The sequence below is a fragment of the Mustela nivalis genome (genome assembly GCF_964662115.1).
Source record: "Mustela nivalis genome assembly, chromosome: 7".
NCBI lineage: Eukaryota > Metazoa > Chordata > Mammalia > Carnivora > Mustelidae > Mustela > Mustela nivalis.
In genome coordinates this window covers 84,005,553-84,027,178 of record NC_139026.1, presented here as the reverse complement: position 1 = coordinate 84,027,178, position 21,626 = coordinate 84,005,553, and positions in this window count along the sequence as shown.

The following is a 21,626-nucleotide window of genomic DNA, read 5'->3' as shown; positions in this document are numbered from 1 at the left end:
CTTTATGATAGGTGGTGGGGAAAGAAATCTCAAGTGAATTCAGAGTTGTCCTAGTCACACATATGCCCTTCCCCTACTGCCCTATCTCCCCCAGGATTGCATCTAAATTCCAAGAGTGGGGAGGGCAGGGATAGGGTGGCTGGGTGATGGACATTGGAGAGGGTATGTGCTATGGTGAGTGATGTGAATTGTGTAAGACTGATGACTCACAGACCTGTACCCCTGAAACAAATAATACATTATGTTAATAAAAAATAAATTCCAGGAGCTTTAAGGTATCAAGTTTTGGGGGGTGAGGGGAAGGGGCTTAAGTGGTCATGGGTCATCCCTTATCTACCAGGTGGTCCTTGACTATCCATTTAGGTTGATAAATCATCCCTCCCCAACTAGTCTATACAGGTTGCTGCTGTGTCTTCCTTATGTTCAATTTCAAGGCTTCTTGGATCTGATTCTTCAAACTCCTCTTGTGCATGCAGAAAACATATAATATTCCTCCTGCATCATGCAGAAAACAGCCAACTAAAACTGAAAGCTTTTCTGCTAAGGTCAGGAACACGGCAGGGATGTCCATTATCACCACTGCTATTCAACATAGTACTAGAAGTCCTAGCCTCAGCAATCAGACAACAAAAGGAAATTAAAGGCATCCAAATCGGCAAAGAAGAAGTCAAATTATCACTCTTCGCAGATGATATGATACTATATGTGGAAAACCCAAAAGACTCCACTCCAAAACTGCTAGAACTTGTACAGGAATTCAGTAAAGTGTCAGGATATAAAATCAATGCACAGAAATCAGTTGCATTTCTCTACACCAACAACAAGACAGAAGAAAGAGAAATTAAGGAGTCAATCCCATTTACAATTGCACCCAAAACCATAAGATACCTAGGAATAAACCTAACCAAAGAGGCCCAGAATCTATACTCAGAAAACTATAAAGTATTCATGAAAGAAATTGAGGAAGACACAAAGAAATGGAAAAATGTTCCATGCTCCTGGATTGGAAGAATAAATATTGTGAAAATGTCTATGCTACCTAAAGCAATCTACACATTTAATGCAATTCCTATCAAAGTACCATCCATCTTTTTCAAAGAAATGGAACAAATAATGCTAAAATTTATATGGAACCAGAAAAGACCTCGAATAGCCAAAGGGATATTGAAAAAGAAAGCCAAAGTTGGTGGCATCACAATTCCGGACTTCAAGCTCTATTACAAAGCTGTCATCATCAAGACAGCATAGTACTGGCACAAAAACAGACACATAGATCAATGGAACAGAATAGAGAGCCCAGAAATAGACCCTCAACTCTATGGTCAACTAATCTTCGACAAAGCAGGAAAGAATGTCCAATGGAAAAAAGACAGCCTCTTCAATAAATGGTGCTGGGAAAATTGGACAGCCACATGCAGAAAAATGAAATTGGACCATTTCCTTACACCACACACAAAAATAGACTCAAAATGGATAAAGGACCTCAATGTGCGAAAGGAATCCATCAAAATCCTTGAGGAGAACACAGGCAGCAACCTCTTCGACCTCAGCCACAGCAACATCTTCCTAAGAACATCGCCAAAGGCAAGGGAAGCAAGGGCAAAAATGAACTATTGGGATTTCATCAAGATCAAAAGCTTTTGCACAGCAAAGGAAACAGTTAACAAAATCAAAAGACAACTGACAGAATGGGAGAAGATATTTGCAAACGACATATCAAATAAAGGACTAGTGTCCAAAATCTATAAAGAACTTAGCATATTCAACACCCAAAGAACAAATAATCCAATCAAGAAATGGGCAGAGGACATGAACAGACATTTCTGCAAAGAAGACATCCAGATGGCCAACAGACACATGAAAAAGTGCTCCATATCACTTGGCATCAGGGAAATACAAATCAAAACCACAATGCGATATCACCTCACACCAGTCAGAATGGCTAAAATCAACAAGTCAGGAAATGACAGATGCTGGCGAGGATGCGGAGAAAGGGGAACCCTCCTACACTGTTGGTGGGAATGCAAGCTGGTGCAGCCACTCTGGAAAACAGCATGGAGGTTCCTCAAAATGTTGAAAATAGAACTGCCCTATGATCCAGCAATTGCCCTATTGGGTATTTACCCTAAAGATACAAATGTAGTGATCCAAAGGGGCACATGCACCCGAATGTTTATAGCAGCAATGTCCACAATAGCCAAACTATGGAAAGAACCTAGATGTCCATCAACAGATGAATGGATAAAGAAGAGGTGGTATATATACACAATGGAATACTATGCAGCCATCACAAATGAAATCTTGCCATTTGCGACAACATGGTTGGAACTAGAGCGTATCATGCTTAGCGAAATAAGTCAAGCAACTATCATATGGTCTCCCTGATATGAGGAAGTGGTGATGCAACATGGGGGCTTAAGTGGGTAGAAGAAGAATCAATGAAACAAGATGGGATTGGGAGGGAGACAAACCATAAGTGACTCTTAATCTTACAAAACAAACTGAGGGTTGCTGGGGGAAGGGGAGTTGGGAGAAGGGGGGTGGGGTTATGGACATTGGGGAGAGTATGTGCTTTGGTGAGTGCTGTGAACTGTGTAAACCTGGCGATTCACAGACCTGTACCCCTGGGGATAAAAATATATGTTTATAAAAAATAAAAAATTAAAAAAAAAAAAACCAGCCAACTGTTTCAGATGGTCTCGGGTTCTCTTACCCTAGCCTTAAACACAAACCTGTTTCTGTTACTATTCTGCACCAAGTTGCCTTGCATTACCAAGGTGTTTTTATCACTTCTTTAGGTTTTATTTCACAATGAAAGCATAAGTCCCCTCTGCTTCTGGATTTCCCAAAACAGTTTTAGGTTGCTATTATTCTTCCTTTGCAGAGACTAGTTCTCCAAGACCCACATAAGCATCAAACTCTTTTGCCTCTCTTCTGATTCTACCTTTATTTCAAGTCTGTGAATCATTTGCATCATTTGAGAGTCAGTTTTCCAAAGGTAATGGTTTTCCTGAAATGAAGAGGGGCCCAGAGATGTAGAAGTTTCATTGTTAAAACTGGGAAAGTTTGGGCCAAACAGGCACCTTATCTGGGAGTAGGAGTGGGGATGAGTGGTGAAGGAAAAAACTGGCTTTGATTGATCAAGAATTCTTCAAAATTTTTTCTTGTTGACATAAACTTTATACTCTAAATCTCTCAGGGACTGGATATTTTTTGAAATGCACGCAAAGAATAAACTATTTTCATAGTTTCTGTTTTTTTTTTTTCTTCTATGCTTGCCCTTGCTCCTTTGGACTGACATCTTTAGAAACATTGTCCTATTTCATATTTTAATTTCCTTCTTGGATAGTGCCCTTTGTGTCACTTACTTGGTCCTTATCCTCTGTAATTCATGGGCAAATCCCTTCTTCCTTGGAGCGCAGAAGTTTCCCAGGACTCACACTGCAGCCTGAGCTGAGGACCATCAGTCTCTTCTCTGAGAGAGGTGCCGTAGTGGCACCCAAGATCATCAGGGTGGGCCGAGGGTATGGGAAGACTGGAAGAATGTATTTGAACTTGTGCTAATACTTACATTTTGTTCCAATAAAAATTATTATTAATATCATTTTATGAACTGATACCGACACTCACACTCGATGTGATGTCAGATGGCCACAGAACATATATAATATGTGATGTGTCATGAGGGAATGATGACTTCTCCACAATGTAGAAGGGGATGATGGTGGCACTCTCATTCTTTGTTTATTTTCAGCTAATTACAGAGTACTGCAACTTATGTATGCCTGGATAAGTGGATTATGCTGATTATATTATCTACATTCAGTCAAAGCAAACGTTCCACAATATTCAAATGACTTGAAATATCAAAGGTTATACCAGGAATGTAAGCACAAGAATAATAGGACCCAGGGGCGCCTGGGTGGCTCAGTGGGTTAAAGCCTCTGCTTTCTGCTCAGGTCATGATCCCAGGGTCCTGGGAACCAGCCCCACATCGGGCTCTCTGCTCAGCAGGGAGCCTGCTTCCTCCTCTCTCTCTGCCTGCCTCTCTGCCTACTTGTGATCTCTGTCAAATAAATAAATAAATAAATAAATAAAATCTTAAAAAAAAAAAAAAAAGAACAATAGGACCCACCACCTACCCCCAGTCGCTCTTCAATAGCCACACTTGGTCTCCTTGTTTTTCTTCAAACACTCTGGCCACAGCCCATCTCAGGGTCTTTGTACTGAATGGTCCTTTTGCCTGACGTGCTCTTTCTTCAGTTATTGGCAGGACTCACTCTCTTACTCTCATCAAGTCTTTGCTCACAGGTCACCTGATTATCATTTAAAATTGCAAAATTGCAATGCTTACCCTTATAATTCTTTCCTCTGCTTTATTATTATCTTCTTATGCTAGCACTTCTCATCTTCTAATATGTCTTATAATTTACTTTTTAATTTTCTCTATTATCTGCTCCAATATAAGCCTCATGAGGACAGGAATATTGCCAGTGCTTAGAATAGTGCCTACCACATGGCAGACCATACAGATATGTTGAATCAAGCTAAGAAAATTGCAGAACCAATACCCTTTCCACTCTTGGAACAAGTTCTTCAGTAGCCATTGTATTTGAAAACATGCAAAAGTGCATCTCTGCTTCTTTCTAAAAATTTCCAACATGATGCTTCACAAGTGCTCACACTACACAGTCTATTTTGCCAGGTGTCCTCACACTTACCATCTGGCCCTAGTACTCATTCATGTGAAATCACTTGAGGAGCTCCAGTGCTAACATGGAGAAGAGTGATGTTCTGTCTATGCCGGGTACTTCCCAGGTTGTTATCTTCCCCAGACTTTCTTTATAGGGGGGAGTTTCATGGCGGCAGTCTGAGTGGAAGAGGGAGCCAAGAGATAGTCTTGAGCTCCATCTACAGAGCGAACATCAAACTTTTTACTGAGATGCTCTGTTTATTTGGAGTGGTTGGAAGCCTTGGGAGCTACGTGGAGTCTTAATTGAGGAGGGCAGGGGGAAGAATGGCTATAGCTTTCTGCTGTGCATTTTTTTTTTTGGCCTGCATCTATAGGCCATCTTTGTGTCTAGAATCTCACAGGTCCCTCTTGAAGAGATACATTAGTTTGTCTTTACCTCTCTCTCTCTATGGAGGGGACAAAATTTGTTTGAAAAGGATTAGATTCTTTTACATGCTTTTTTCTTTTCCATTTTTTGTTCTCCCCCCCCAAACACTGCCTTTCTTCTTTCAAATGTAAAACATATCTTCCATGCTTATGAATATGTGTGAATGTCCATTTTTACGCATCCGCGTTGGGGGAGAGGGAGGCAGTGATAAAGAGAGGAAAAGTTATATTAGCAGTAGCCAACAAATATTAATATTGTTCATTTCTGAGTGAAATATGATCTTAAACGCTATAGAGGTCATACCCCAAACTTATCATCACTTCCTGAACTTGTGTGTTCTGCCCTTCTCCACAAGATATACTCCTATAGCCTATCCCTCTCATGGTCCAACTCAAATACCATCTCCTCTATGAAGCCTTTCCAGCTCTCCCAGGAAGAGAAAAACTAATTATTAACTTGAATGAGTGAAGTTGATGAAGTGAAAGCTTGTTGGAGAAATCACCTTATTATGCTGTCTTCTCAACATGTGTTGAGAAATAAAGAGAAATAAAGTGACATCCACTGGAAAGGATGCACCATTGATGAAAGCAGGAAATAGTTTGCTTTCCTATTATTATGATAATGAATGGTGTTACTCGTCTGTCCAGGAGAGGTGGCATGTTGTATCTGTGGGAAGAATCCCCAAAATTCTTGGTCAACTAGCTTCTATTTTATTTTATTTTTTTATTAACATATAATGTATTATTAGCCCCAGGGGTACAGGTCTGTGAATCACCAGGTTTACAAACTTCACAACACTTACCATAGCACATACCTTCCCCAGTGTCCATAACCCAAACACCATCTCCCTCCACCGCCCCCCCCCCAGCAACCCTCAGTTTGTTTTGTGAGACTAAGAGTCTCTTATGGTTTGTCTCCCTCCAATCCCATCTTGTTTCTTTTTCCCTTCCCTACCCCCTGTCCCCCCCACTTTGCCTCTCAACTTCCTCATATCAGGGAGATCATATGATAATTGTCTTTCTCCAACTGACTTATTTCACTCAGCATAATACCCTCTAGTTCCATCCACATCATCATAAATGGCAAGATTTCATTTCTTTTGATGGCTGCATAGTATTCCATTGTATGTATGTATGTATATGTATGTGTGTGTGTGTGTGTGTGTGTGTATACCACATCTTTTTTATCCATTCATCTGTTGATGGACATCTAGGCTCTTTCCATAGTTTGGCTATTATGGACGTTGCTGCTGTAAACATTTGGGTGCATGTGCCTCTTCGGATCACTACATTTGTATCTTTAGGGAAATACCCAGTAGTGCGATTGCTGAGTCATAGGGTAGCTCTATTTTCAACTTTTTGAGGAACCTCCATGCTTCAACTAGCCTCTAAATCTCTGCTGGGATAAGAGACCCCTTTTTTATTTCTGGGAGGTTTTTTCTTCTTTTTCTTTAGTTTATTTTTTAATGTTAAGGCCACTCATAGTAAATACTATGAATCAAGAGAACGTCCTTCAAAACCTATTTTGTTCATGATGTTTCTTTGAGACTTGAATGTCCTTCAATTACTGGCCTGTCTAAAAAAAAAAGTTTTGATAATAATGGTGAGTGGTATTTATTGAGTGCCTGTTATGCACTTAGTGGTGTTCTACGTGGTCAACATGTAGTAAATCATCTAATACTACAGCAACTCCAAGAGGTGGGTGTTATTATTGTTATTATTTACAGATAAGGGACCTCAGATGTAGAGAGGTTAATTAACTTGCCCAAGGCTGCTCAGCTGTGAGAAGTGAGCTCAGGTGGTTTGTTTGCTCTTCACCAGGCCAGCATGGGCATCTACTGCCTCCCTTTAAGAAATGAACTCTTGGGACGCCTGGGTGGCTCAGTTGGTTAAGCAGCTGCCTTCGGCTCAGGTCATGATCCCAGCGTCCTGGGATCGAGTCCCACATCGGGCTCCTTGCTCCGCAGGGAGCCTGCTTCTCCCTCTGACTCTGCCTTCCACTCTGTCTGCCTGTGCTCGCTCTCGCTCTCTCTCTCTCTGACAAATAAATAAATAAAATCTAAAAAAAAAAAAATGAACTCTTAACACTGCTATCCAAGTTTACGTTTCACATGATAAATACGGAAAAAATGTATTTACTATGAAAACCATAAAAATGAATCTATAATACACACAATTTTTAACAGTGTATAGTGATTAAGCTGGTTTTAGAGGACAAGCTAGCATCGGGAAACACAAACCCTTCCCCTTCTTACTGTGTTAATGGTTCCATACCTCCCCAAGCCTCTTAAACATGACATTATTTTGTTTTTACGCTACATTTATTGATTGCCTTCATCCCCCTGTAATGTAAGTCTCATGAGGTCTGGGATCCCATCTGTTTACTTCTGTCCCCGCAAAGGCTACAACATAGCCTGGAACAGAGTGGGCGCCAAGTAAAGTAGACCCAGCCTTCCTTTATTATTTATTATGTATTCATTATACTGTTAGATACATCCCACATTATATATTTATCTTTGGGAGCTATTATAAAGATAGAAATTATATATTAAATATATATTACATGTTTATATATTTAAATATTATAAATTCATACATATAGATAGAAATATAAAATTATCCTAAATAAACAGATTAATAAAAATCCTGACAGCCCACCAATAGTTGTTAATTGAATGCTTATTTTTTTGGAATTGTTCTTCATTGTCTTTTGTTAGCGAACAATGTGGTAGTTATTATTTTGTGTGTAGCCTTGCATTAATGGAGTTCTTTAGAAAATGAAGACATAGTCAACAACTTAAGTAACATTCAGTAGACTATGACAATTGTGTCTTTATAAATACATCCAACGTGGCATTAATAAACACCCATCTTCACCTTGTGTTCCAGCCTCAGCAAACATCAGCAGTCTCAGACCATCCCTGGTCACATCTCCCTTTCATCTTGCACATGCTGAATTTTTGCTTTGTTTTCAGGACTTTGCTTGAATGTTAGTCCTCACGAAGGTTGCCCACGCATGCACACACATTCACCTCTCTACAAGAATACTTCTCTTTTCCCCCCTGGGATCTCAGAGCACTCTGTAATTACTTATTTGTTTACATGTCTGCCTCTCTGACTAGACTTTTTGCTCCTAGGGGGAAGGATTAGGCCCTATGCATTTTTGTATGCATTTTTGTATCCGTGGTACCTGGCCGATGCTAGTTACTTAGTAAATGCTGCACGAATGAGTCATCTTAATAAAATCAAAGGGGAAGTCAGACAGACTACCCAAACAGTAAGTAGGATAGATGAAGATAACATTTTTATTTTGTTATCCTCTATTTGAAATACTGTGCATAGCATGACATTGCAAGTGGTGGGAGACGGGACTTAAACCATCCTTAAAACATTTTTTTAAAAGTTTGCAGTCAGATGAGTTAGCCATTATTTGCAAAGATCTCACATTAAAGTTCTGAAGTTCAACTGAAGTTCAATTGGAGCAAAAAAAAAAAAAAAATGAAAATGCTGTATGTGTTGGGCCAGGAGAAGCCCTTCTCAGTGTTGACAGCACGCGAATGAATTTATTCTGGGTGATTAGTAGGACACATCAGCAATGAATTATAAATTTTCCCTTGCAAAGGCAGCTCTTTCTCACTAATTTATATATAGGCAAAAGCCACATCTAGCACAGAAAACAAGATAAAAATAACTTCATGTATTTATAAGCAACTATAGTTACAAATCAGTACATTCCCCTTTTAAGAAAATAGTGTAAAATTTGAGTGTGGGTGGTAGTTTGATTATGGAGATCTGTCATCTGCTTTCAGATTCATTTCAAGAAAAGCACTGGCTAATTAAATTTAATTCTCATCTTCTTCCTTCGAAGTAAAGCCTATGCAAATTATCTGGGGGGTAGATTGGATTCCTTAGGAAAAGCACCATCCTCTGAGGTGGTCCCAACTCACAGCTCTTTCTAGTAATTAGAGGTCCAGGTGAACTGGTGAGCAAAGTGTTCTGGCAGAATTTTCCACTGGAAGATGTATTCTTCAGTCTTCATTCCCTTGTCAGAATTAGGAATATTCAAGACTTTCAAATGGAATAAAAGTCACATCTTTTTTAGCTGCAACAACCCCAGTCTTCATCTCTAAACATCGACTGCTAACGAGAAAGTCACCAGCTCTTTCTCGGTGTGTTTTCTTGGAGTTAAAAAGCCATGCACATCTGGTTTGGAAATTGAGAATTCTTCCTCTCCTAGGCTAATGGCAAGAGTGAAATAAGAAAGGTAAATCAGCCATCTGCTGAAGAGCTCACTAACCGGTCTACAGGGGGTGGGCAACATTTACCACTCAAGGAATCTGGATTTCAAAGTATTCACAGTAACCTGTTTGTCTTCTTGATGCCACCATATCCTCTAGAGCCTGGCTAATGATCTACTAAACATATGGCTGGGTCTGCTTGCCTTTTCCATTTCCATTACGATTTAAACTTCTGGAGGGCAGGGCTATGCACCCTTGTGTGTTTGTGTGTGTGCATGCGTACGTGTGTGTGCGTGTGTGTGTGTGTTTTGTTTTTGTGTCTACAGAACACCTGGAATAGTCTTAAGCTCAATTTCTGGGCAATATTTCAGATGATGGCTCTGGATATGTCTTGGACAATTTCATTAAACACTGTGAACCCCCACCTCCGCACCAAAATTATTGTTTGATTGTATCTTTTTAGAAGTGCTACTGATGATACAAGCAATTGCTTTTTAAGGTTTACTACTAATACAAGAGATTCAGTATGAAAAATCTCTTGGGTGGTTTCCTAAGTTTTATGCATCAGGAAAAGACAAGCACATCATTGGTTACTAGGGAAGGGCACGTGCATTTTGAAACACGTAATTAAAATCCTAAAACTTTAAATACTTTCAGTACTAATCACGGAAGTGTGGACCTAACCTGCACATATTTGTTCACTTACAATGACCAGGGAAAACATGAAATTGCCCCGGTGTACCTTATGTTACTGTTTTTCACCTTGTATTTCCTAGTTGCCATTGAGATTTGAGTTTTGCTAAATACATTTCATGTATTTGTAAGTGTAATGGTCAATGCTATTGCTACTAAGAACTATAATTTTTGCATCTGCCCTTTAGAAGAAGTTTATTAAGGAACCTGTCTCCCAGAAAGAGAGCCTGGACCAGCAGAAAGGCATGGAGTTATGGTAATGTTCCTTTCTAATTCCAGCTCCATGACTTCCTTTTGTCTGAGCTGAGACCTCCTTAACCCTTCCAAACTAGAGCTTTCTTATCTACAAAATACAGTTAATAATTCCCACTTACGAGGTAATGGTGAGGGTTAGACCAGAAAATTTATGCAGAGTATCTGGCACTGAGCAAACACAACAAATGGTAACTATCAATGAAAAAAACAATAGAAGCATTAGAGATCTTTTTAGAGAAAAGCAACAGCCAAGGTTTACAGTATATATTTTGAAGAAGATAACTTTAAATCAGTGGGCAACACTCCTCAACTTTGCCTTTATTCAGTTCTCTGTATATGCTTGAAGGCAACTTATAGTAATCAACTCTCCCTAGGCCTAAAAATATCCTTAATTGTAATTCTGTGTTTTCAGTATAACTTGCTCCAGATCACCCATTAGTTTCTTCCTTTCATCCATTCTTCTCATCTAGCCACTCAAGAATCAATTCTGAGGTTATTCTTTGCACTGGGCATGTTGAAATGTAACTGCTCCCCACAGGAGAAGGCAAGTCAGAGTCAGGTGTGGCTCAGAGGCCATCAAACCCGGCAGTGAGTGTTCTCTTCTGAACTTGCCATCTTTGGGGCTCATGACACAGCCTTAAACTTTGTCCTATCGGCTTCTTCGTCCATCAAATGAAAATACCTCCCCTCCGTCTAACAGGATGGTTAGGATGTCCAAATGAGATAATGTGTGTAAAGTAATTTTATAAATAATAAGTCATGATCAACTATTTAGCATTGTTAATAATAGTATCAGTGGGTTTTAGGCTTCAGGATTATTTTGAGAACTTCTTTCCTGAAAGCCCAGTATTTCTGCATTTGCTGTTTATAAATTGAATCAGTTAATTGTGGTTCTCTCCCATCCAGTTGGCCTTTCTCCTTTCAGCTACATTGGCAAGTCTGTTTGCCTTGCACTTACAAAAGCATAGAAATTAGGCTGTAATTCTAATTAAGCCCATGTGGAGTTTAGGATTAATGTTCATATTCATTCTTGAGTGCTGCCTTGAAATCACATTTTTGGTAGGTGGTGAAGTTGTGGCAGGTGCGTATGGGGTGGCAGAGTAGTTCTAAAGACTAAAGAGGTAACTGTGAGGGTTAGACCAGAAAATTTATGCACCCTCTTAAAGACTCTCTTAAGTTCTCCTTGTGTAAGAATTAAGAAACAAGAAAGTATCAATTGCCAATGACTTGCCCAAAGTGTGTTTATTTTAAGAATTTCTAGTGGAAAAAAAAAAAAAAGAATTTCTAGTGGTATACGAATAATCTGTAAATTCTAAATCTGCGTATTTCTAAAATATTTCTGGGGGAGGTATCTCAAATACCCAAAGAATTTTCTAGACAGAGGCTGATAATTTGACCAATGCTTGACTCAGTTTCCTGGGAATGAAGTATGGAACTTTCTAGCAGAAAATTTGGCTTCCATTTTATAGCATATTGTATGGATGGGAGCAGAAGTAAAAGAACCTTCTCCAAGAGGGCACACCTATGCTCATGAGGATCTTGTAGGCTATGTGCAGTGTTAGCTATAAGCAAAGCAGAACGAGTGACTGATAAGAGGATGTGACATTGGTAGCGTCAGGTACTTGCTCTCAAATATCACCCCATCTGGGTGTAAGAGATCTTGAAATGCCACCACTTGGAGAGAGAACACATGGTTCTTTGGGAGAAGATGTAGAGGCAGCTTCAGCTATAAAAATAGTCCTTCATCAGTTAAAAGGTCTACTACCTCTATCTCTAGCACACAGAGAAACACCGAGTACCTGGAATGAGCTTAAGGAATAGAGAGTTAAAAAGTTTATGATGAACAGTAAATCAGACCAAACCTCTTCCTCCTTCTGATGTAGTCCACATAATTCGGGGGACACTGATTCCTCGTCCAGCTCCGCGGGTCAGTCCTAAATCAACCATGGGAATTCCCGTCTCCTTGGCCCTAAGAGGGCCGGAGCGCAGTTGATCACATGACGTTCTGCTGCCAACTGTCGCTACTTGGTCTAAGTTGGCTCTGAAAGACTGAAAAGATGTACTTTTACACCAGAGTTGGGAATAGTTTTCTTCCCCCTCTTTCTTTCTTGCTAGCTATAACCAAGAAAGCATGTTGCCCGTTGCTACAGCTGCCCTAGCAGCTGCCGGAGGATAAGGACAACACACTGAAGAGGGCAGAGCCACATGAATACCACAGAAACAGAGCCAGAGCCCTGTGCCTAGAGTTTGGACCTCCTAGTACAGAAATAATAATTTTCTTTATCGTCTAAAAAGTCGGCTGTCTGTGTCTTTTAGCCCAAAGCATTCTAACAAATCCAGTCCCCAGTACAAATTTGTTAAATGATTTGTCAAGTAAATGGGGTAAGGATAAAAGTGAAGGGGAAGGCAGCCAGGGAGGCCGGGGTGGGCTAGGGTGTTGGCCAGTGAAGAGCTCTGACACCTGTGCCCAGAATGGATTCCTGGCAGCTCTGCCTGGGGTCTGAGAGGAGCCCTGAGAGGACCTCTGTGAGGGGCTGCCCGGGAGCTGTGCTGGCCCAGGGCCTGTCAGGGGTCCACAGGAGGGAAGCTGAGTGCTCTCTGCGCTCCAGGCTTGCTCCAGGGTCGGGCTACAGGAGCCTGAAGTTCACTTCCACTTGTTTACTTATTTGCTGGAATTGCAAATTCTGTGAGGCCAAGTGTTTTGTCTATTTTGCTTGCTGCTGAGTCCTCTCACCACCTAGAAGAGGAGCTGCCTCAGATAGGACCTCAGTACATGTTTTATATTAAAAAAAAATAGCTTTATGAAGATATAATTCACATGCCATAAAATTGACTCCTTCAATGTATACAGTCCAGTGGTTCTTAGTCTAGTCACAGAGTTGTGCAACTGTCACCACTATCTAATTTCAGAATGTTTTTACCATAACCAAAAAGAAACTCATTAGCAGTCCCTCCCCAATGCCCCTACCACCAGTTCCTAGAAAGCATTAATCCACTTTTTTTTTTCGACAAAAGGAGAATTTTTCAATAGGACACTAAGAAGAATCCTCAAAGTTCTCACTCAGTTTGCCCCAGTTGACTACCATCACCTCATTCTCCTTGCCCTGTCATATTCCCCCGTGACTGTCCACTCACCATCACACCTGGCATAAAAGCACACAGGTCTAAATGCTTCTTTAGGTCTTTATTTCCTTAGAAAGAGTCCTGTGTCAGGTACACTAAATAAATTCACGTAAATTTCTTCTGTTTATCTATCTTTGTCGGTTTGATTTTCAGACTCAGCCAGGGACCCTCGGTGGATAGAGGAAAACTTCCTCCCCTACAGTATCAAGACTGAATTTTTAAGAATTTGCAGTGTAATTCGCATACCAAACAATTCACCCTTTCAGTGGTTTCAGTACATTAACAAAGTTGTGCAGTCATCCCACTATCTAATTCTGGAATATTTTCATTGCCTCAGAGGGAAATGCCACACACCTGAGCAGTCTCTTCCCATTCTCTTCTCCTCTCAGCCCCTGGCACCGCTCATCTCTTTTCTGTCTCTGTGGATATGCCTGTTTTCTCAACATTCCATATAAATGGAGTCATATGGTAAGTGGAGATTGTGACTGGCTTCTTTCACGTAGCATGATGTTTTCAAGGCTCATTCATGTTGTAGCATGTATCAACACTTCATTCCTTTTTGTGGCTGAATAATGTTCCACTGTATGGATATATTACACTTTGTTAATCTATTCTTCAACTGATTTTTGGCTTATTTCCAGTTAAGGCTATTAAGAATAATGCTCTTATGAACCTTTACCTACAGCTTTTTATGTGGACATGCTTTTAATTCTCTTCGGTATTATATCTAGGAGAGGAATTGCTGGGTTATATGGTATGTCGATGTTTAACTTTTTGAGGAATTGCCAGAATGTTCTCCAGAGTAGCTGCGACATACTACGTTCCCTAATTTCTGTACCTTCTAGCCAACTCTCGTTGCCTTTTTAATCAGAGCTATTCTAGTGGATGTGGAGTGATATTTAATTGTGGTTCTTTGGAAACATATTTTTAAAGAGCCAATAAATCTGGATCAAAACCTCATTTGACATGTGTCAGGAGGCTTTTTGCTCTCCCCTTCTGCTTACCTTAAGAGGATATCTTCTTGAGAACTCTCAGAACCCCTGGACGGTCAAAGGTAATCCTGGAAATCTAGCAAACTGGGGGGCACAAATTCGGTCCACATAAGTAGTAATTCATTTTATGTTAATGGGAAATTCCGATTGACCATTCAATATCTCTTTGATTAATAGAAATGGAAAACAAATAACATACTGCTTGGTAACTACAGTTCAGTAAAAAAATGTTTTTAGTAACATGAGCTTTGGAAGAGTAATTGAGGCGAGAATAAGTGATAAAAAGAGGTCTTGGCTGAGGCAAGAGCCTTGGCTGATGGGAAGAGCACAGTATCTGCACACTGACTAGGTTTGAATCCCAGCTCTCCCACTGCTTAACTGTACAACATTAATCTTTACTTCTCATATATCTATATCCATCTGCAAAATAAGGAAAAATTTTTCTGCCTATTCGTGTGGTGAGGACTAAATTTGTCATTGAGGTAAAATGCTTGATACGGTGATGGACACAGGAAGTGCAACGTAGGTGCTGTTATGATTATCATTCATGGCCAAAATGTTGTAGCACAGGTCTTGTTTTATTTTTTTATCTTCACTTTTTAAAAGATTTTATTTATTTATCTGACAGAGCGAGAGAGCACAAGCAGGGAGAGCAGCAGAGGGAGAGGGAGAAGCAGGCTACCCACTGAGCAGGGATCCTGGTGTGGGGCTCAATCCCAGGACCCTGGAATCATGACCTGAGCCAAAGGCAGACACTCAACCATCTGAGCCACCCAGGCATGCCACAGGTCTTGTTTTAGAAACAAAGACATAAAGGCCCAGAGCAATTCGAAGACTTGTTCAGAATATACTCAAACTTCACTTCAACCCAGAACATGTGTGTCTTGACCCTCACACCCACACTCTACTCCACTGCCTCCTTATTTGAGTAAGAAGCCAGTAAAACACAAAGGAATACAGAAATTTCTGGACCTATCTTCTTTCTCCTGTAACTGTTACTGCACTCAGCTCTGTCAGAAGGAGGAAGGACTGTGGCAAGATTTACTCTTCATTAAGATGTCAAGTACAATCATCCTATTCCATTCAGTACAACCAAATTGAAACTGGCAGTGCTCCGGACATGCCTCAAGGTTGGGGATGGGTCAGCAGCCTCTGTCTCACTGATTACAGAGGAAAGGAGCTTGGTCAAAGAATGTGTAGCGAAGTTTGTAGCGAAGTTTTCCCCGTTAACACTTTGCTCCTCTAATTGAAATCATAATGATGGCTTATGATTAGGATGGATTTCTACTGGGTTTTATTCAGTTACTTGGCTGGGTAAACTTATGTTGTGAAGAAAGTAAGTTTGGAAGTAAGCCTGCCTTCCAATAATCTTGATGGAAAGAGAACTTGACAATGCACTTCAAATAATGAGCCAAAGTGAAGTTCGTTCTTTGGGAGAGACTTGTTTTAAGACAGCAACAAATGTACAAATGTCTTTTTCTCTGAAACAACTGTCAGTTACACCCCATTGCAATCCAGGGGCTAGATTGGATCAGGAACCTTCAACCTTTTATGCCTGTGACCCACAACAAGAAATACATTTCTATCATAGGTACACACACAGAGACACACACACACATACAGTGAATTTTAGAAAATAAATTTTACCGTTACTAATTAGAATGCATTCTGTTTTCTATTTTGTTGTATTTCATTTAAAAATACTAGTTGTAATCCAATAAATTGATTTTAGGATCCACTTATCAACTACAACCTGCAGTTTGCAGATGCCATATTAAATGGATCTTGGGGTATCCTCTTTAGTTCTGGCACTATAATAATCTTTATTAGTAAGAATATTAAGAATGCAACTTTGATAATCTTTGCCCTCCATGCTTCACCTTAAAATGTTGAAGGCCTTGTGTTTAAGGGTATTTTTATAGGGAAAACATTTGCTTTTCACATATTCTTTACTCCCCTCTGGAGATTATTCCATCCCTCAACTTGGAAAGAAGTACTTGTATATCCTGAAGTGAATCTTGAAGTTATACTGTGTTTATTAATGACTCACACTAATAAACTTTAAGTAATATTATAAGAGAGCTTAGTTCTAGTGTCTACTATATTACATTTTTCACTGCATACAGATTCACCCTTTTAAAAAATATATCAGGGCGCCTGGGTGGTTCAGTTCTTAAACGTCTGCTTTTGGCTCAGGTCATAATCCCAGGGTCCTGGGATCAAGCCCCACACCGGGCTTCCTTCTCAGCGGGAAGCCTGCTTCTCCCTCCCGCACTACCCCTGCTTGTGTTTCCTCTCTTGCTGTGTGTCTCTCTGTCAAAAAAAAAAAAAAAGTCTTTAAAAAATATAATAAGAATTTAAAGTGAAAAACAAGTTGCACAACAGTCTTTATCTTATGTTACTGTTTGTATTTTAGAGAACTTTAAGTATATACTTTTATTTACATACTTTTTGGAAAAGAAAAATTTTTTGGTACAATTTTGGGGGGAAATGCCATACTTACTTCAAGAGAATGTTAGTGCGCATAGTTAATACTTTCACAAAACAAATGAATTGGAAGAGAATGCTCTCCAAGATTCTTTCCATTCTAAAAGTCTTGGATTCTAAACCCTTCCAGTTGCTCAGATAGGCATTCTATATCCAAAGCAAGTAGAACAAAACCAGTCCCTGCTATTGAGGAATTTATATTCTCAAAAGATTGGACATCGAGATATATATGTGTGTGTGTGTGTGTGTGTGTGTGTGTGTGTGTGTGTGAAGGAAGAACATGAAAAGTATACTGCCATTTATAGAGACGTTTGGCTATCTTTTGCAAATCAAGTTGCTCCAGACAGTTATTTTAAAAATAACTTTGTTATTTTAAGAAGCAAAAATTTAAAAAATATGTTAGATGGAGGTCCGTCTGAAATGTATTATACTCTTCACTTCACCAGGAAATGATATGAATACAATGGACACATCATTATGAACCGCACTTACTAACTGGAGAGTGACGTGGCTCAGAGTACCATCAGAGTTAGCTGAGGGACATTGGGCTGCTTGTCCTGAATTTAGTGATTTCACTCTGCAGTAATTTTTAGTAGTTTCGTTTTTCTGGATTCCTCTGTAGATGACATTGTTGATATCTCTCAGAATGCTAACCTGGAGGAAGAAACTCTTTGCTCCATTTCAAATTCACTGGTCTAACATATTATATTTAAAAAGCAACAAATTACATTTTTTAGAACAACATGTCAAGTGTTAATAGGCTCTGAGTTTGGGCCTCACCTCTGAATAGCATACATGCATTTTAATGGATAGACTTTGTAATATCTACTTTTACTTAGAGCTCTTATTTTTAGCGGTCTCCGGCTCTGGTCTGTGTTTCTAATAGGTGTGATTGTCTAGTAGCTTGGATTGTGGCCTAGAAATATCTGAAAGGATGTGCAAGAGAGGCCAGATGTGGAGGGAAGAACTCCATGGCTAATATTGGAAGTGAAAAATCCAAATATGGTGATGTTTAAACAAGCAGTCATAGAAAATTTACTAATTCTTAGGGATTCTGTCAAGAAATCTGCAAGTCATTTATTAAAGTATATACTGAAGAATAGTTATAATTTTATTCTTTTTTTAAAGACATCTATTTTATTTTATTTAGATTTTATTTGTTTATTTGAGAGAGAGAGAATGAGTAAGAGAGCATGAGAGGGGGGAGGTTTAGAGGGAGAAGCAGACTCCCTGATGAGCAGGGGCCGAGTAGACTCGATCCTGGAATTTCAGGATCAGGACCTGGACCGAAGGCAGTCACTTAACAACTGAGCCACCCAGGTGCCCCTAATTTTATTCTTTTTCAAGAAAATATTAAAGATAAGTAGAAACTGGAAAGAGCAAAATTCTTAGCCACATGACATAAGCTGCTAAGAGGGAAAAAATTTTAAAAATTGGACAAACAGCTATATTTTTTCTCTTTAACAATATTAAATTCCTATTATTATTTATATCAATTATCTTATTTGTTCCCTATAATAAAGTCAAGGTTATCAACATAATAGCTAAAGACTGAGTGTGCCATAGGATTGCCTGGCCCCAGGGGTACCAATCACAGAACCCTGGAGATGGGACACGTGACTGTTGAGTGTCATTCCTAAGCCTCTTCCTCCAGGAAGTTGACCAGCTTTTGTGACAGCGTGAAGACAAAGCCAGTGAGCTTGACATCTTAAAACAAACCCTGTGTGTAGAACTGGTAGAGAGAAGCATTAAGAATAACCACAGGGGTTGGGGGGGTACCCGGGTGGCCCAGTCAGTTGTGTCTGCCCTCAGGTCATGACCCCAGAGTTCTGGGATAAAGGCCCACATCAGGCTCCCTATTCAGCGAGGAGTCTGCGTCTCCTTCTCTCTCTCTCTCAACCTCTCTCTGCCCCTCTCCCCAACTCATATGCTCTTTCTCACTCACCCCCTCTGAAATGAATAAATAAAAATCTTAAAAAGAAAAAAAAAAAAAAAGAATAACCGCAAGGTAAAACCCCGCCCCAGCAACTGTGCAGGGAGCTTTCTGATCTGTCAATTGAAAGAGATGCTTCATGTCTGTGAGCTATTTCTGGAATACTTGTGAGCACCCCAGATGTGCATTTGACACAAGCAAAATGCGTCACATCAAGTTCTAATCTCGTCTGAGGGAGGGATGCTTAAAAACCTAACCCAAACAAAGTCCAAATTAAACTAAATGAAACTGTAAAATAAAACCAACCCATGCACCCAAACCCCCCACGAAGCAAGATCGGCTTTTACAGAGGTTTATTTATGGAGGGGAGATGGGCCAGCAATGGGAGCGTTGTTGGACATTTGCATTATATTTAGACTTGAGCAAAACACTGGATTTGCCATGCTGTATGATTTTCCCAAATATGTTAGTTCCTGGCCGCCTTGCTAATACCAGAGCCATGCAGCTGGAGGGGCTGAAAGACCACCTTGGAAAAGGTAACAGGAGCAACATTATGCAAAGTCCTGAGGGCTTGTCTCTTTGTGGGTCCCCATAGTTTGTATTTTTATGCAATCCATTATCTGGAAGAGGGAATGAACAGCATGCTAACAACAGTCCCTGAGATGACTAAATGGGGAGGTCTTATAAGCTTTGATAAATGGCCCGGATATGAACAGCAATATGGTTCACAAAAACCAAAACGGGTCAGAAATATGGATGAAAAAACATGAAATTGCTCTCAGAAAGATGCAAACAAATATCTGGCACAAATCACATCAGAAGCATTCATGGGAGAAGAGAAGAGGATCTTGAGAAGTGGGATTACTAGAAGCAAGCTACGACGGAGAGTCACAGACGAGCTCAGAGCAAATATGGAAAGAAAGACCAAGCAGGATTCTCCGAGGCAGTGCTGAAGCACTCCGGAAGGAAGTTTGTAGTCTCCCACACGAGTATGGCTGAAAGCACTTTAAGCCAACTGTACTCAGTTTTGAGCACCTAAATAAACAATGTTGACAGTGTTGGCTGAAACCCAGAGATAAATAATGAACATGATTAATGGAAGGGACACATTGATTTATGAAGAAAGATTTATGGAGTATATCGTGTGGCTAAGCGGTGGCCTGAAACAGCATGGTAGACCGTCTAGAAATGATACCTTCATATTTAGGCATTGAAATGTAAAGGGAAAAAAGAGAACGTAAGGATAAAATAGGATAGGATTAATTAACAAGAGGGGAACATAAGATTGAATTTTAAGTGCTGATTGAACTAACACTGAGATCGTTACCTATTTTGATGGTGAAATGTTCAATCACGAATGGACTTTTAAAGGAGAATGCTGAATCCACTGTCAGTTATGACAGCTCCAACCAGAAAGGTCACCGAAAGGAACAGTTCCGTCCTGGCTGTAATATGAATGAAACAAATGGGTCTCTTTTACTTCTGATTTCTCTGTTTCTCTTCTTTGACCTGTAAGCAAATAAGCTTGCTTTTAACAGAATTCTGAAAGAGCTGCCTTTGTCAGTTTAATAAGGGGAAATGATAAGGGGAAAAAAGCCCTTATTCTTACCTTAACAAAAACTGTAGTATCATTTTCTATACTTGTGTTTTACTGAAGGACCTGCCCCTGCATCCAGAAATTATGTGTACATGGAAAAGAAAGAACTCAAAGGCTTTATATAGTTTTAAAAGACGTCTGCCTTCATTTTAGTGGGCAAGATTTCTTTTAAAACCCCTATTGGGATTTTCTCTGGCATTGATTGAAGAGTTTTTATAAACTATGCGAATGGTCATTCCAACATGATCTTTTAAAACTGAGAATACAAGATAACCCAATTTTGTTCCCATTTTCTCATTACCACATTGGAGGCAGGTATTATTTGTTGAAGAAAAACAAGACATTCAGTATAGATTTAAATACAGAAAAAAATAAGTAACCTGCCCAAGGGTCTCCAGTCTGGTAGGAAATGCTTAAAGAAATGAGGCCCGTTTGGGGATAATTGTAAATGGCACTTAGCATATGAGTGCAAGGTTGAAGATTTAAGCCAGGATCTTAAGAAGATCTGGTTATGCTATTAAATGTATACTAAAGTAAACCCTTGAGTCATGCGAAGAACGAAGCTACTTAGTAAATGGCAAGATATATTTAAATGGCAAAATAAAAAATCATCTATAGTTTAGTTTGAGCTTAAACTTGATCTTCAGCTCTGACTCTTTGTTGGCATATCTGTAAGGAAACCATGACAAATTATAGTGATCCTGTGTTTCGTGATATCAGGCTACTGTAGTAGCTAGTGATTGCCTGATATATAACTGGCACTCAATAGATGTTTGTTGAATGAATGAATGAATGAATGGGGGAAAGGATTGGCCCAACTATATTTAGTAGTTGACCCTAAAAGCCTCCACGTGTCAAGTCTACCTATAACCAGTTTCTGCAGGAGACATCAAAGTGACTGTATTTCATCCCTCCCCCTCCATGTTTTTCTCTCATTCTTCCGAGTCATGTTATTGTTTTCCCTCTCAGTCTAACTGGGCATTTCAGAGCGCTTGCTTAGTGCTGAGTACTGGGCTAGATGCTGCGGTCACAAGATGAGTAAGACAATTTCTCTTCCCAAGGGGGCTATAGTTGAGACAGCCCGCTAAATCTTATACATTTTTATATTAATAGGAATAGTTTATATTATATATATAAGCAAGAATATATAATAAGCAAATCATTACAGTTCACTTGATCAGGGTCACAG